This window comes from Ambystoma mexicanum, chromosome 6p, assembly GCF_040938575.1.
Source record: "Ambystoma mexicanum isolate Mex_15411 chromosome 6p, UKY_AmexF1_1, whole genome shotgun sequence".
NCBI classification, from domain to species: domain Eukaryota; kingdom Metazoa; phylum Chordata; class Amphibia; order Caudata; family Ambystomatidae; genus Ambystoma; species Ambystoma mexicanum.
Window position 1 is genome coordinate 1,418,444,508 of NC_090935.1, and position 13,811 is coordinate 1,418,458,318.

The 13,811-nt window shown below is 47.3% G+C and overlaps 1 protein-coding gene across 1 annotated transcript in view; it reads left to right on the top strand.

The window, feature by feature from the left end:
- The first annotated feature begins 381 nt into the window (after positions 1–381).
- PLAC8 (placenta associated 8) overlaps positions 382–13,811 on the top strand; it is a 97,904-nt gene continuing 84,474 nt past the window's right edge. Inside the window, exon 1 of the mRNA XM_069626561.1 lies at positions 382–458. The gene's annotated coding sequence lies outside the window, so the exon portion shown is untranslated. The remainder of the gene's footprint in view (positions 459–13,811) is intronic.

Here is a 13,811-nt window from a genome sequence, read left to right on the forward strand (position 1 = left end):
ACTTTCTAACCTTCATAATTCCATGACACGCGACACGTGAAATAGCGGCCAGAATCCTGCCTGCTTGGAGTCCACTTAACCTCTAGAAACACTGACTTGTCTGGCATTGCAGTGCATTAGATCTCTGGAAAGAAGGCCTAGGTCCACAGCATTTGTGCAAACTGCAATGCAAGCCACGTCAATACTTGGCATGCTTTTCAGCACACCTCTGGGTACCAGCCTACGTGCCACACAGGGTGTGTCAGAGATGGAGTTAGTAGCTTAGAAATTCGAGCTGACCTGGAAATGAGTAATGATCACCAGCAGCAGGGTTCGGGGTTGCTTGGCAACCAAGATCCAATGTGTCTATATTAAGTGTCTGGGACCAGGTGTCGGCTTCACTTGGGATGGAGGGTTTCGGTGCTCCTTCACTGCTAAGGGATCCAGATTCGAATCCGGCATCACCAAAGGTGTGTCAGGTAAGAGTGTCAGGAGAACTATGGGAGTGAGGGAAGGAGACAATTTAATATTAGATTATCTCGACTACTTTATCATAATGCACACCTCTGTCAGGTGGTTTCCCTGCATTGAGCAAGCAGATGGTGGATTAAGTGCGCTCGGAAAATCAATTTTATTCTACACGCCCTGTTGCTGATATATTTGTTAAAACAGCATACGTTTGATATATGGCACTTTATGCATCATAATGCTCTAATAACTGGCATCTGCGTTTACTATTATTAGAACCAATTGGATGATAAAAAGCTGGATGACAACATTTCAAAGGACGGATAACTGAGATTTCGGATGTAGGTGTGCCAGTAAATAGAGCAGGAACCCAGAAAGCTTTGGCATTCTGACGTTTTGCTCTGTTTCCCGCCATTCCAGTAACAGATATTCTGTTATCCAGACCACCATATTGCAGCATTATCCGGCAACAATACCCCCTTCCCTTCCCCCGGGTGCCGGATAACAGAGTGTTTACTGTATAGCAATCATTTTCTCCCATGATTCCAAGCGAATTTCACAGCATACTCCCTCTCCATACTGAGTTTACACTTGCAGGGGTGCCAATAATCAAATCAATAAAGTCAGATACAAATGATACACAGAGCCAAGGGATGCCAGTGTAACTTCTTTATTCACAGTCATCTAACTGCCAACTTGGCAGTAACCCCGCCCACACCACGTGATCGGCTGACACCCGATCTAGATAATGAAATCGGACAAGCTAATGCTTGTCACCATAGACATAAACATAGGATTTTACATCTCCCCCTTGCTTAACAGAAAATGTGTGTTCTAACCCATTTCCTCAATCCATCTTCAGGGTTTGCAAATTGTTCTTCTCGATGGGCTTTGCGTTGGAGGAGTACCAATTTCCTGGCCAGTTTAACTGTGGTCTGTGTCCCCATCCCCACCCATGAACTCAGAGACCTCATAGGAGGAGTTCTAGTAACTGGTTGCATGTTCATTCCGCTGCGCCTGTTCACTTTCGACTCGTCTGAAGAATGAAGTTTGTTGTAATGGTGCCTGTGGGACCTGATGCTGTTACCATAGATCCTTTAATGTGTGTCACTGTCATGGGCTCAGGGTTAAAAGCTAGTGTGTCTTTGGCCCTTGAGTCTGACGTAACAGAACTTGGTCTCCCATGTGAAGATCGTTGTCCTTTGCTTTCCTTTGGCTGTCTGCATACTCTTTTATTTTGTCTTTTATTTCTTCATCTTTTGCTCTGGCTTTGGCATCAATGTTCACTGTCACCACCTGGCTGGAGTTGTGCGGGAGGGTGGTTCTTACGATGCAATTAAAACCCAATTCTGAGGGCGCACACGCCAGTGGAGCTGTGTGGGGTGTTGCGTTAGTCTCTGCGGAGTGTGCTGATGGCCTGCATAAACGATCCTCCTGTGATTGAGCAGATTTGTAAGGTGCGCTTTAGGTTGGCCATGAATCTCTGCACTGTGTCATTTTCCTGAGGCCAGAGAGGCGTGATTTTGCTGTATTGGAATCCTAGATGCTCTGCGAACATTGCAAAATCATGTCCGCTGAACAGGGGTCCATTATCGGATTTCACGATGGTGGGAATTCCATTATCTGCAAAGGTCTTGTCTAGGGCTGCAATGGCCGAATGTGCTGCCCTGGAATGTGTTAAGTGTATTTCCGGGAATCTGGACATTTCATCCAGGATGACTAAGCCGTATTTTCATTAGAGAGCTGTCCAAGCATGTCGACAGCGACTTCGTCCAAAACTTGTTGGGGCATCGTTGTCATTTTGAGTGGTTCATGGAAAGTGCGGGGCTCACTGCTTTACAAGCGACACATTTCCCGAACGTCTGTTCTACTTAGATGTCCATGTGTCGGAACCACACCTTTGTTCTGAGTTATCTTTTGGTGGATACGATTCCATGGTGTCCCGTGTGCGCCATGGCAATTACTTGGTCATGAACATTTTCAGGGATGAAAATCTGATTTTCTTTCAGAAGTAATCCTTCAGGGGACACTGACAGAATGTGTTTTATCAGGTGGAAAGTCCGGGGTTGTTTCTTTTCCGTCTCAGACTGGGACGTTCCTCTTCTGCTTCCTTGGTGCCACCTTTCCAACATTATGCAGTCTTTTATGGTCTTGAGGAGACTGTCTTGGTGCATGCCGTCAAGTATTTGTGGTATGGTGAGCGACTTGGGCAACGCATTGCTCACAATGTAATTGAGGTATTGTTTGGCCTTGATAGATTGGCTTTCTTCTTTAGCCAGCAGTGGATACCTAGACAGGAAATCAGCTGAGTTGCTGTCCTTTCCTGCTCGATGAATTATGGTGAATGAGTATTCTTGCCAACGGAGTCCCCATCGCGCAATGTGAGACAGTATTTTGGCTGTGGGTTTGCCATAGATGGTCGTGAGAGCTTGGAAGTCGGTAATGATGGTAAAAGGTCGTCCATACAGGAACAGGTGGTAGTATTCACACACCCACACTACTGCAAAGCTTTCTTTTTCTGGTTGTGAGTATGCACACTCAGTCGATGATAAGCTATGGCTTGCGTAGGCCACTATGCAATGTGTGAATGGGGGGGCGCCCGGCTTTGCTTGGACGAGGATTGCCCTGAGGCCGACAGGGCTTGCGTCTACTATTAGATCAGTTTCTAGTTCAGGATCATAGTATGCCATGCATGAGGCAGGGGTGATGCGCCTTTTGATTTCTTGGAACGCATCTTTGCAGTCCGTGGACCATGCACGATCTTGTCCAAAGCCCATTAGTAGACAGAGTGGAGTGCTTACGAAGGCAAAACATATGTATCGTGTAAAATAGCTCCCCATGCCCAGGAATGATCAAACGGCTGATGTTGATGTTGGCGTGGGTGCTTCCACAAGGGCTTGCACTTTGTCTGGGTTGGGTTGCAAGCCGTTGTGCGAAAAGATGTGCCCAAAGAAGTTGAGCGTTGTTTTGCTTAACTCGCACTTGTCTGCATTTAGGGTCAAATTAGCTTCTTCGAGCACCATGTAAACCCGACGCAGTGTATCATCATGGGCTTCCTGAGTTGCACCAAAGATTAAAATGTCATTGCTGTAGTTGAGGCATTGGGGGATGTGTTTGATTATTTGATGGATTTCATTTTGAAAAATCTCTGCAGCGGATGATACCCCAAAGCTGAGACGCTTGTAACAAAACAGCCCTACATGTGTGGAGAAGTTAGTTATGTAGTGAAAGTCTGGGTGCAATTCAAGTTGGTTTTATCCCTTCTTTCCATCTAATTTGGAGAATACAGATGCACAGTGTAGCAGATGCATCATTTCAGTCATTCTTGGGGACATGTGTTCTCTTTCAATTGCGATGTTTGGTGCTCTCATGTCCACGCAGATGCGGATGCTTTTGTATTTTCCTTTTTGGGAACAGAAACTATAGGTGATACCTACGGTGTGGGCTCTGTTGCATGTTCTATGATGTCTTGATTTAAAAGTGACTGTATTTCATCCTCACTTGCTTCTGGATGTTTAGTGGTATTCCACGGTAGTGTTATGCTACCAGTTTGATGTTTGTGTTGATATGCAGCTTGATTTGTTTCCCTTTAAGTTTGCCTAGTCCTTTGAATAGTGTCTGGAACATCTTTACCATCATGTTTATTGGACTTGTCGTGTAGGCTAACATCATTTGGTACATTATGTGCACCAGTTCCATCTGTATGGCAGATCTGAAGCTGAGGTTGCTGCCTCCTGGGACTTCACCTTTGATCATGTATATTATGGCCTTTTGTCCTCTTGTCCTTGTATATGCAGGTAGCCTTGAACATTCCTTTGCATTCCAGTGGTCTGTTTGTGCTCGTGGTAGTTCCTTAAGTATGTAGGCCCAAGGCATGTGGATGCAGCATTCTGCATCTGGAGAGCTGGGTGCAGTCTGCAGGTAAATGAGGCTGCTATGAACCGATTGTAGGCGGGGGGGCAGTGTGCACTCACTGTGAGGTAGCAGCATCCCTCTTGTATGCGTGTGGCCATGCTGGTCTTCAATAATCTCACGGCCGATATGATGTATGCTCTCTTATTTGGTGCAGGTGCTCTCCTGGAGCCGTAATACTGGTCCGGCAGAAGCTGGAGCAGGCGGTGGCACACGGACTTTGCTCCGTGTCTGTGTGGCAGCCACGCACAATGATGTTGTGATGCGGCTCAGAGTTATGGGCTTTCGAAAAAACCCGACCGGCGCGAGTTTGAAAATGTGGCCGGAGGCACGGCACAGGCAGGTCCAACCTTTAAATCCTTGACGCCATTGTTGAGTTTACACTTGCAGGGGTGCCAATAATGAAATCAATAAAGTCAGATACAAATGATACACCGAGCCAAGAGATGCCGGTGTAACTTCTTTATTCACCATCATTTAACTGCCAACTTGGTGGTAACCCCGCCCACACCGCATGATCGGCTGACACCCGATCTAGACAGTGAAATGGGACAAGCTATCGCTTCTCGCCATAGACATAAACATAGGACATTACACATACGAAGTGGCGATTCATTTCTGGAAACCAACACTTCTATATTTCTAGCAAGCCAAGAGGCTTGGAAGTATGGAAGGCACTTCTTGTGAAGTGCCGGCACTGAAGAAGTACCCTCAAAAGAATGCTGATGTGGAAAACAAGCTTGAATGTCAGCCCAGTACAGGGTGCGGCAGCTTGCAGTCCTTGTGATTTCAGGCACCTTCTGAAAGAATTGGCGTGCTAGCTATCTGCATTCTTTTCGTTGGTGCAACCATCACAGTCCATTTACCTCAGCAGATGTCTCATTTAAAGGCATAATAACATAGAGTGGCGTCCTGTCTTCCGATTGATAGTTGCAATAATCTTTTTGGGATGGGGATGCCCCCACAGCCCCTTCATCTGACCACTGCCTTTCATTATGCTCCCACTCCCCGCCTTCCACTCAATTTAATAAACAAACATATGTCAATCGTCTTTTTGTGTGTGTGGGGAGTCCCGTCCCCCCACCAGTGGTCGAAGTGTAAGAAAAGAAGTAGTGGAGCTATGTTCCCCACAGGCCTGCCCCGCTCCTCACAAACCCTATTGCCCTGCCCCCTCCGACACACAATACAAATCCCCAAACACATTGGCCTGCTGTTTAAGGGAATGTTCATTGCAGTGCACTGAAAGTGCAAGTTTCAACGGTTTCTTTTTAAAATAAAAGTATAGGAGCTGTAAAACTTAATTTAAAAAAGTAGAGGAGCACCGCTCCCAACCGCTCCCGCTCACTTCGACCACTGCCCCCCACTAGCCTTTCTCCCACGAGTCCCACCCAGTTCGATTTGTCATCCCTTAATCGCTCTGCCCTTTCCTTAAAGGGCACTGCCTCCCATGCGTACATACTGCCATCAGTGGTTGCCTGTGCTGTGCCCAAGGGCGGATTGGTAATGCTAACTGTTGGATGTCTGACTGCTGGGGTGACTGCTAAAACTCAGCCAATACCTTTTTTGTTTCTCGAATCTGCATTTCAAATGTTCTTTTCCGTTACAAAAGGTCAAGCCACATTTTTGTTGTATTTGGTTGGTTCTTCAGGAGCTATGATAACTAATGTAATCATCTTTTCATTCTTCGAGAACCCCCTGCTTCTTTATTTAGATTCAGCTGCAAATATATATTTTTTAACTTTATTTATTCAATGGTCATATTACAAGCAGCATGATTCACAGTTATATACATACAGTGTACAACACTTCCGTAAGTAATGAACACGTATAACATTTTCAAATGAATACCAGTTTGGGTTCAGGCGCTGTCTGCATCAGCGTTAATCTCACGCAAGTACATTCTGAATGGGGCCCAAATGTCCTTAGGGTGGCATGTCGTGGGTACAGAGAGAACAAATTGCTCTTCACGTTCATTAACATAGGTTAGTTTGTGTAGCCAGTCGTCCAGGCTGAGTGCATTCTTAGACTTCCAACATTTTAATATGCATTTCTTCGCAACAGCACATGCAACATTAAACAGCCTTTTTGTAGTCCTAGAGGCCTTACTAATGTCCCCGAAAAGGTACTTGAGTGGAGCAAGTGAGGATGGAATGTGTACTGTGTCTTCTGTAGCCTCAGAAACCCTGCCCCATAATGTCACAAATAGAAAGAGGTGAGGCTGGAAGGTTTAGAATGAATCTTAACTTCTGGCATTGCTCTGGGTAACCCTCCAGACCATCGTTCTTTGCCTGCCAAACCATTACAGAAGGGGAAAGACCATATGCAAATCAGGCTTGGTCCCACCCCAAAAAGGGCAGTCCAGCCCGAACTGCTAGGTCACATCCCTTCTACACGAGACCCCAAGCATCCCCAAACATGTTTTGACCTTGTTGGGCCTCATCAGTCAGGAGTAGCTTGGGTCTCTAGGCCCAGCAGGCAATCAGGGGGCATGCCCAAAACATATGGAAAGCATCCACTTACGGACTCCCACATTTTAGACATTCGCCAGTACAGTGTGGCACTGCTTACCCATTCTGGCAGGGGTGTAGTGTAATTGGTTCAGGACCTTAAACTGAATCAAGCGCAACCCAGCATTCAAAGATATCGATTTAGTTAGTTGGTAGTATTTGCTCCATTTATCGTCTCTAATTGTGACTCCCACGCACCCCTCCCACAATTCTTTAATGGAATTCCAAGGGGGAAATTAAGACTGTATTAACCCATATAATCTGGACACTCCATTTTTTGTACCATCATTAGATATGATGCTCTTATACATTCATGTAACTCTGGTTGCATCGGGATTGACGGCCATCTCTTGTGGAATGCAGCTCGCATTCTGTGGTGTTGCAGCAGTTTCAACTGATTGCTCCCCTTAAATAACCACAAAATAGTTTTGAGTGACAAATTTCCCTTGAGGGTACGTGTCCCCTATCTTCAATTGCTTTGCAGGATCCCATGATTTTTGAAGCATCTCGTCGAGCGAGGGGGCGATACCCGGAAAGCACCCTAATGGAGCTTGGCGGTCATAGGGCACCTCCACACCAATCTTTTCAAAAGTTTCATCCATGCACTGATGGTAGTACTTACAGGGTCAAATGTACAGGAGTCCCTATGCCTTTCGCTAAATATAACTGAGCTAAGGTTTATGGGGGATGCCGCGTATCTCTCTAGTGGTATGTGTGTAGCTGTGTCTTCAGGGTTATACCAGTATCTTACAAATTGGGCTTGTGACGCCAGATAGTAAAGTTCAAAATCAGGTGCCGCGAGACTCCCACTTGCATAAGGTTCAAACAGCTTATGCCAAGTTATTCTTGCCACTCCAGGTCCCCAGACATTAGCAGAGGCTAATGATTTAAGCTTGGTGAAGAAGGCATGTCCTGGCCACAAGGGGATATTACAAAAGAAATATAACAATTTCGGGAGGACCACCATTTTCAGAAGCGCCACCCGCCCATACAGTGAGATTGGGAGTTTTTCCCCATAGCAGTAGCTTGGTAAATAATTGTTGCAAGTAGGTCTCATAGTTATCTGCGTATGATGAAGGTCGGTCGCCCGACACCATGATGCCCAAGTACTGGAAGTGTATTGGTGCCCATTTGAACTCCCCACATGTTAGATGGCTGCGTGGTAATAGGTGTAATGGGGAACAGTTCTGATCTGGAATCGTTTATTTCAAAGCCTGAATAGCGGGAAATTGTATGAATGCTGTTCATTAAACGTGCGAGATTGTGTTCAGGGTCTTGGACATATAGGAGGGTATCGTCAGTGTATAACGATATGATCTGCGGAGGTCTGTTTATTCTAATCCCCCTGTGTCCATGTACTCTTCATACCAGTGCAGCCATGGGCTCGACGGTAAGAGCAAACAGTAATGGGGAGAAGGGGCCTCCCTGTCTGGTATCCTTCCCGAGAGAGGTGTTTGGTTTGTTAAGACTTTTGCTCCAGGGTTGGAGTACAGCAGTCTTACAGAGCTAAAGAAGTATGTGCCGACCCCAAAACAGCGCAGCACCAAGAACAAATATCTCCATTACACAGAGTCAAATGCCTTTTCGGCGTCAAGAGCGGCCACCAACGCTGTCGCACGAGGACTCGCCTGTGCCATCACCCTGAATAAGCGACAAATATTTAACGCAGTCGATCTCATAGGCATAAAGCCTGACTGATGCGGATGCACCAATTGGGGCATATTCGGGAGAAGCCTTGAAGTCAGGATTTTTGCGAATATTTTAGCATCCGTATTAATCAATGACAAACGCCTATACGAGGCCACATCATGAGGGGGTCAGTGTGGTTTAAGTAACACCATGATAATGGCTTCGCGAATTGACTGCGGGAGTGAACCTTGTTGCATGGATTCCTCCCACACTTCCAATAGGATAGGAGCTAGCTCCTGGTGCAATTCCTCATACAGTTCGGTCCCCAGGCCATCCAAACCCGGCGCCTTCCCAGATGCCAATGACCAAATGGCACTGACAATCTCGTCTTGTGTTATAGGATGATCTAGAGTGAGTCTGGTTTCGGGCGAAAGTGTAGGGAGGCCCACTGCCATTAAGTATCAGGTGAGTTCCTCTTCTGTGACTTCGTCTTGATTAGAATATAGAGTAGAATAGAATTGTGTGAATGTCTCATTGAGGTCTTTGCCATTAGTCATAACTGTGTCATCTGCGGCCTGAATCCCAGTAATAGAGTTACAATAGTTCTCTGCTTTTAACAGATTCGCCAGTGATCTACCAGCTTTATCCCCTTCTCCATATCTTCGAGCCCTGGCAGGGGCTGCCATATATAAACTTCCCAATCTGCTAATTTGTGCAATTCACCCAATAACTCCTGTATCCGTGCAAGGGTCTCCTCCTTGTGTGCCTTACCATGTTTGTTTTCCTGTTCCCTGAGTTGGGTTTCAACTGGGCCTAGTTCCCTTCTAATACTTTTGAGTCATACAGAGGTTTTGGCCATTATAAGGCCTCTTACCCACTTACTTTGAATGTCTCCCAGAGCACTGTCTGGGTACGGACCGATCCCACATCAATGACAAAGAATTCAGTGATTTCAACATGTAGGGCCTCGTCATGCAGGGGTCTCTTAGGACATCAGAAGGCATCTTCCATCGCGGTGCATGCGGTGGAGAATCAGACAGTTTAAGGGTCAAAGAGACCAGAGAATGGTCGGACAATGTGCGTGGGATAATAACACAATTCTGAACCATATTGGCGATCAAGGAGTTAATAACCAGTAGTTTATACAGGACTCTGAAACATGGACTGAGGATTAATACGTGAATTCCTTGCTGTGTAAGTGAAGTGTTTGCCACATATACGTGAGGGGGAGCTGTATTAAGATTTGATGTAGTATGTGTGTCGCTTCGTGAGCACCCGTGGAGAATCAGAAGATCGGTCCAATTTCGTGTTTCGAATGGTATTACAATCTCCCCTTCCCCCCATGTCACAAGGGTCCCATCTAGTGGGATCAGCATGTTGGTGATTGTACGGTAGAACTCCGGATCATTCAGATTAGGTCCGTAAGCATTGACCAATACAATTGGATGGCCAGCTACCCCACCCCACACCAGCACATACCGACCCAGTGGGTCCACCCTGCTTCTAGTAAACTGAAAACCCAACGGGGGGTGGACAAGAGTGAGGACACCTCTGGCCTGCGTGGAATATTCTGTATAATATCTCAGAGGACCCCAGTTATGAGCAAAGGAGGTATTTACTTTCTGCAGAGCGTGTGTCTCCTGCAGCATCAGTATCTGGGGCCTGTGCTTTGATACATATGCATTGACTTTCCTTGCCTTAACCAGGTCATAAAAGCTGCAGACATTCCAGGACAGCAGCTTAATTTGCAGCCCTCTGCTTTTGGGTCCTTTAGCTGCCATATACGACAAACTCTGCCAACAAATATGATGTGGGTACACTTATTAATCATACACTTGCTTTCAACATGACCATAATTTTCAAATACTTTAACTCCTTCAAACAACCCCACCCCTGCCCCCAACATATCTACAACCTTCCTTGGAAGCTTGCCCTCACAACATCCCACCCATATGGTCTGGTTAATACTTGGTCTCATCCCTCCACCCGCACTATTGACCCCAACTGGATGATGTATCCCCTTATCCCCTTATAACTCATGGAACATTCCAAAGGTGCGTTAGCTGCAGCAATCCCATGGCAGCCACCAACCATTCGTCACCGCCCAGGCAACTTTAAAACTGATATGTTGGTTCTAACTGATTGTTCAAGCTTATTGTGCAAAATATACAGGAGATAATAGGCTTCATAGTGCAGTCCACGGGATCCCTTCTTTCATCGTCAGGCCTCAGGCTTCCGTTCTGGTCTGCGCCCCGGAGCTGAGGTGGGAGCGGAATAGAAGATTCTACATAGTTCATTGCTTCAGAAGGATTTTCGAAAAGATGCGCCCTGCCTCCATGCTGAATCTGCAGTTTTGCTGACAAGATCAATGCATACGGAATCCGGCATAGTCTAAGTTGTCTCTTCACCGGGTCATACATCCTTTTCTGGGCCTGCACCCCGCTGCATAATCCGGGTAGATGTGAATATTACTTTCCTTGTGTCTCAAGGTTCCCTGTCCTCTGGCTAGTCTCAGGATTAAGTCTCTGTCTCTGTAATTTAGCAGCTTCGCTATGATGGTGCGGGGGGGGCCTGCTTTAGGTGTCGGGCCAAGGTGCGATGAGCACATTCCACCAGGAAATGTTCAGAGAATGAAGCGGTGGCAAACAGGGATTTGAGAAGAGTTTCCACAAAAATGTCCACGTGGCCTTTGCAGGAGGATTTCGTGACTCCGACAATTCGTATGTTGTTTCTCCTAGATTTCAATTCCAAATCTTCACATTTGCCTCTTATCTTGGATAGTTCTCCCTTCAGATGTGTTATGTCCCGGTCGTGCTGATCCACCTTGTCTTTAGTCACACTTATTCTGGCTTCAGTGTCTGCTATCCGTGCGCTCTCCTTCTCCAGCTTTGATTTGAGTGACCCGATTGTTGCCACTATGTCATCAAGTTTGGCATTTATGGATAAGAAGCCAGACTGCACAGTTGTTAGTAAGTGGTCTTCTCTAGGATTGCCGGTTGATGTCAGAGGTGCATCAAGTGCCGGGAGTGCCGATGAGCTCGCCGCCGGCGTATGGAAGTTGGTGAGGGAATCCATCTGACCAATCTTCTTCCCGCTTATGCCCTTTGTCATTTTCGTCAAAAGTTTGTATAGAAGATGTTCCTCCCCAACCAATCGGATCTCTTCAGTTCTTTCCCCCAGATGAAGCAGGTTGTTTTGGGATTTGCAGTTGATCAGCCGTGCCACTTCCTCATAAGTTCCAGTGCCGGGCAGTCACACGACCCACTTGCGTTGTTAGCTATGCCCTGGCCGTTGCGCGCACACTACCCCACTACCCCACAGTAGGTTTGAGATTAGGAGGCCAGAGAAGGATCAGGCCATCTCCCCGTCTGCACAAGGAGGTGTTACGCCAAGTGCAGGGCAAGCCCGTGGAGCAGAAAGATTCCTGCTCTATGACGATAGTTTGTCAACAAATATAAGTGAGTGTCATGACTTCATGCACAGAGGGCTCTGCTTACCACATTGTTAGACACTTTAGGGTTTCACACTACATTAGGGTCCTGGGGTCCGCCGGTAGCCGGTCCGCAGCCTCCAACGCGTATGTGCAACTATGGGTGCCCTGTGACTGAGCCTTGATGTTAGTAACTCATGCTGGTTGGGAACACGCATCTTCAATGTGTATTGGGGCATCAATGTGTAGTCAGTCCGTGTAAGAGCCAAACTTTGCTTTCATTTATTCATGCCTTTCGCGTTTAGCCATGCGAAGATTCAGGGTGGCGAGTAGTCTCCCACATATTGGAAGACCAGACCATGCGCCAGGTGCCCCCTGCAAGGCCTCCCACCTCACCAGGATTCTGTGGACTTATCTACAATCGTGCCGTCACCTGGGTGCTGGGTGTGTATGGATTGCAGCAGTCAGCGAGGTGCCCAAGATTTAGGGTATTGCATCAGGGCACATTGCAGTCTCTCTCCCCCTCTCTCGGGGAAGCGTGCGCATTTGGCGTCCGTGTGGTTGGATGAAGGGAGAGGGTCTCGTGTACTCACACGGGTACACTGAACTAGCCGGCCAGCCTTCTCTCGCTGCACGCAGGGAGTTTATGCCTCACAACACGTCCCAGCTCACGTGTGTCCGCCTCGGGTAGCGTCGGCCGTCCGGTCCAGTGGGTCGCCCTGAACTGCAGGATGTTGATGTTGGGATCCGGTTGGGCTTGGGGGACAGCCCCAAGACGCACCGGTAGCAGTAGCCCAGCCAATGCGTTCCACTGCTTCTTCAGATGGAGGGGCTAGAGCAGTGCGCCCCAGCACTACTTCTGCACAGCAGTTTGCCCCTCACTCGGTCGCCTTCCCGCTCGGGGGGTTCTGCGCTCTGCTGAGTCCGTGGTCCTCACCCGGGGGCTCCCAGCAGATGTTCAATCGTTGCGCAGCCCCGCCGAGCGGGAAGGCAATCTGGGCACCCTCGGCGGGGGGTTGGTCTTCACTTCTGACCCATCCGGAGCCCAGCGGTCACCGGCCTCCTCCACCGGTGCAATTGCAGGGAGTTGTATCTCCATCTTCCCCAAGGGCGCGCAGTAAATGGCTCCTCCCTCACTGCGGCAGACGGAGTCGCATACTTTCCACCAGCAGAGTGTCTATGTTCACGGAAGTCCAACGCAGGCTGCATACACTGCACCCCTCGGTCAGCTCGCACCAGAGAATTACACGTCATTACAGAGCGGAGGGAGCTCCAAACAAGATATTCGCTGCACCATGCCTTCCACCACAAACTTTTCAAACTTTTGCGCAAAAAGAAAGCACTGTTAAGAATATTCAAGAGTAAAGGAGCTAGCCCGAGACGAAGCTTTGCGTCTAGGCATCCATCTCTAGTGCTGCTCAACAGCTCCCCCCATCCAGCTGCAACTTTAACACAAACGCTACTTGCTAGGGACAAACGAACATGACACCTTTTTACAAAGCAGCCTGGTTTTTCTTCAGCTGTTTCCTCACAGGGCTGCATTGTTCCCCCCCTCTTTAAGCCAGTGCTTTAGGTGGGATAAGATATCGTAGGGGGCTCTAATGTGTCATGAAGCAATATTTAGTGGTGGTTCCTAAAAGGGTCCAGCGTAGATTCACTTCCCAAGTAGATAATACACCTTTAAAAGTATATTATAAAACTTTAAAAGAGGTGGGGCCTATGTATCTAAAAGATGTGACCCAACAGCGCCAATCAAGTTTTCAAGTGTGTAAAAATATTGACCAAAATAAACATGTTCAAATATAAAATAGAACATCAACTCAAAAAGGTCAGCAGGCCATGCGTCCCACAGTTCAGTACAAAGAAACCCATTAAGTCTTACACAT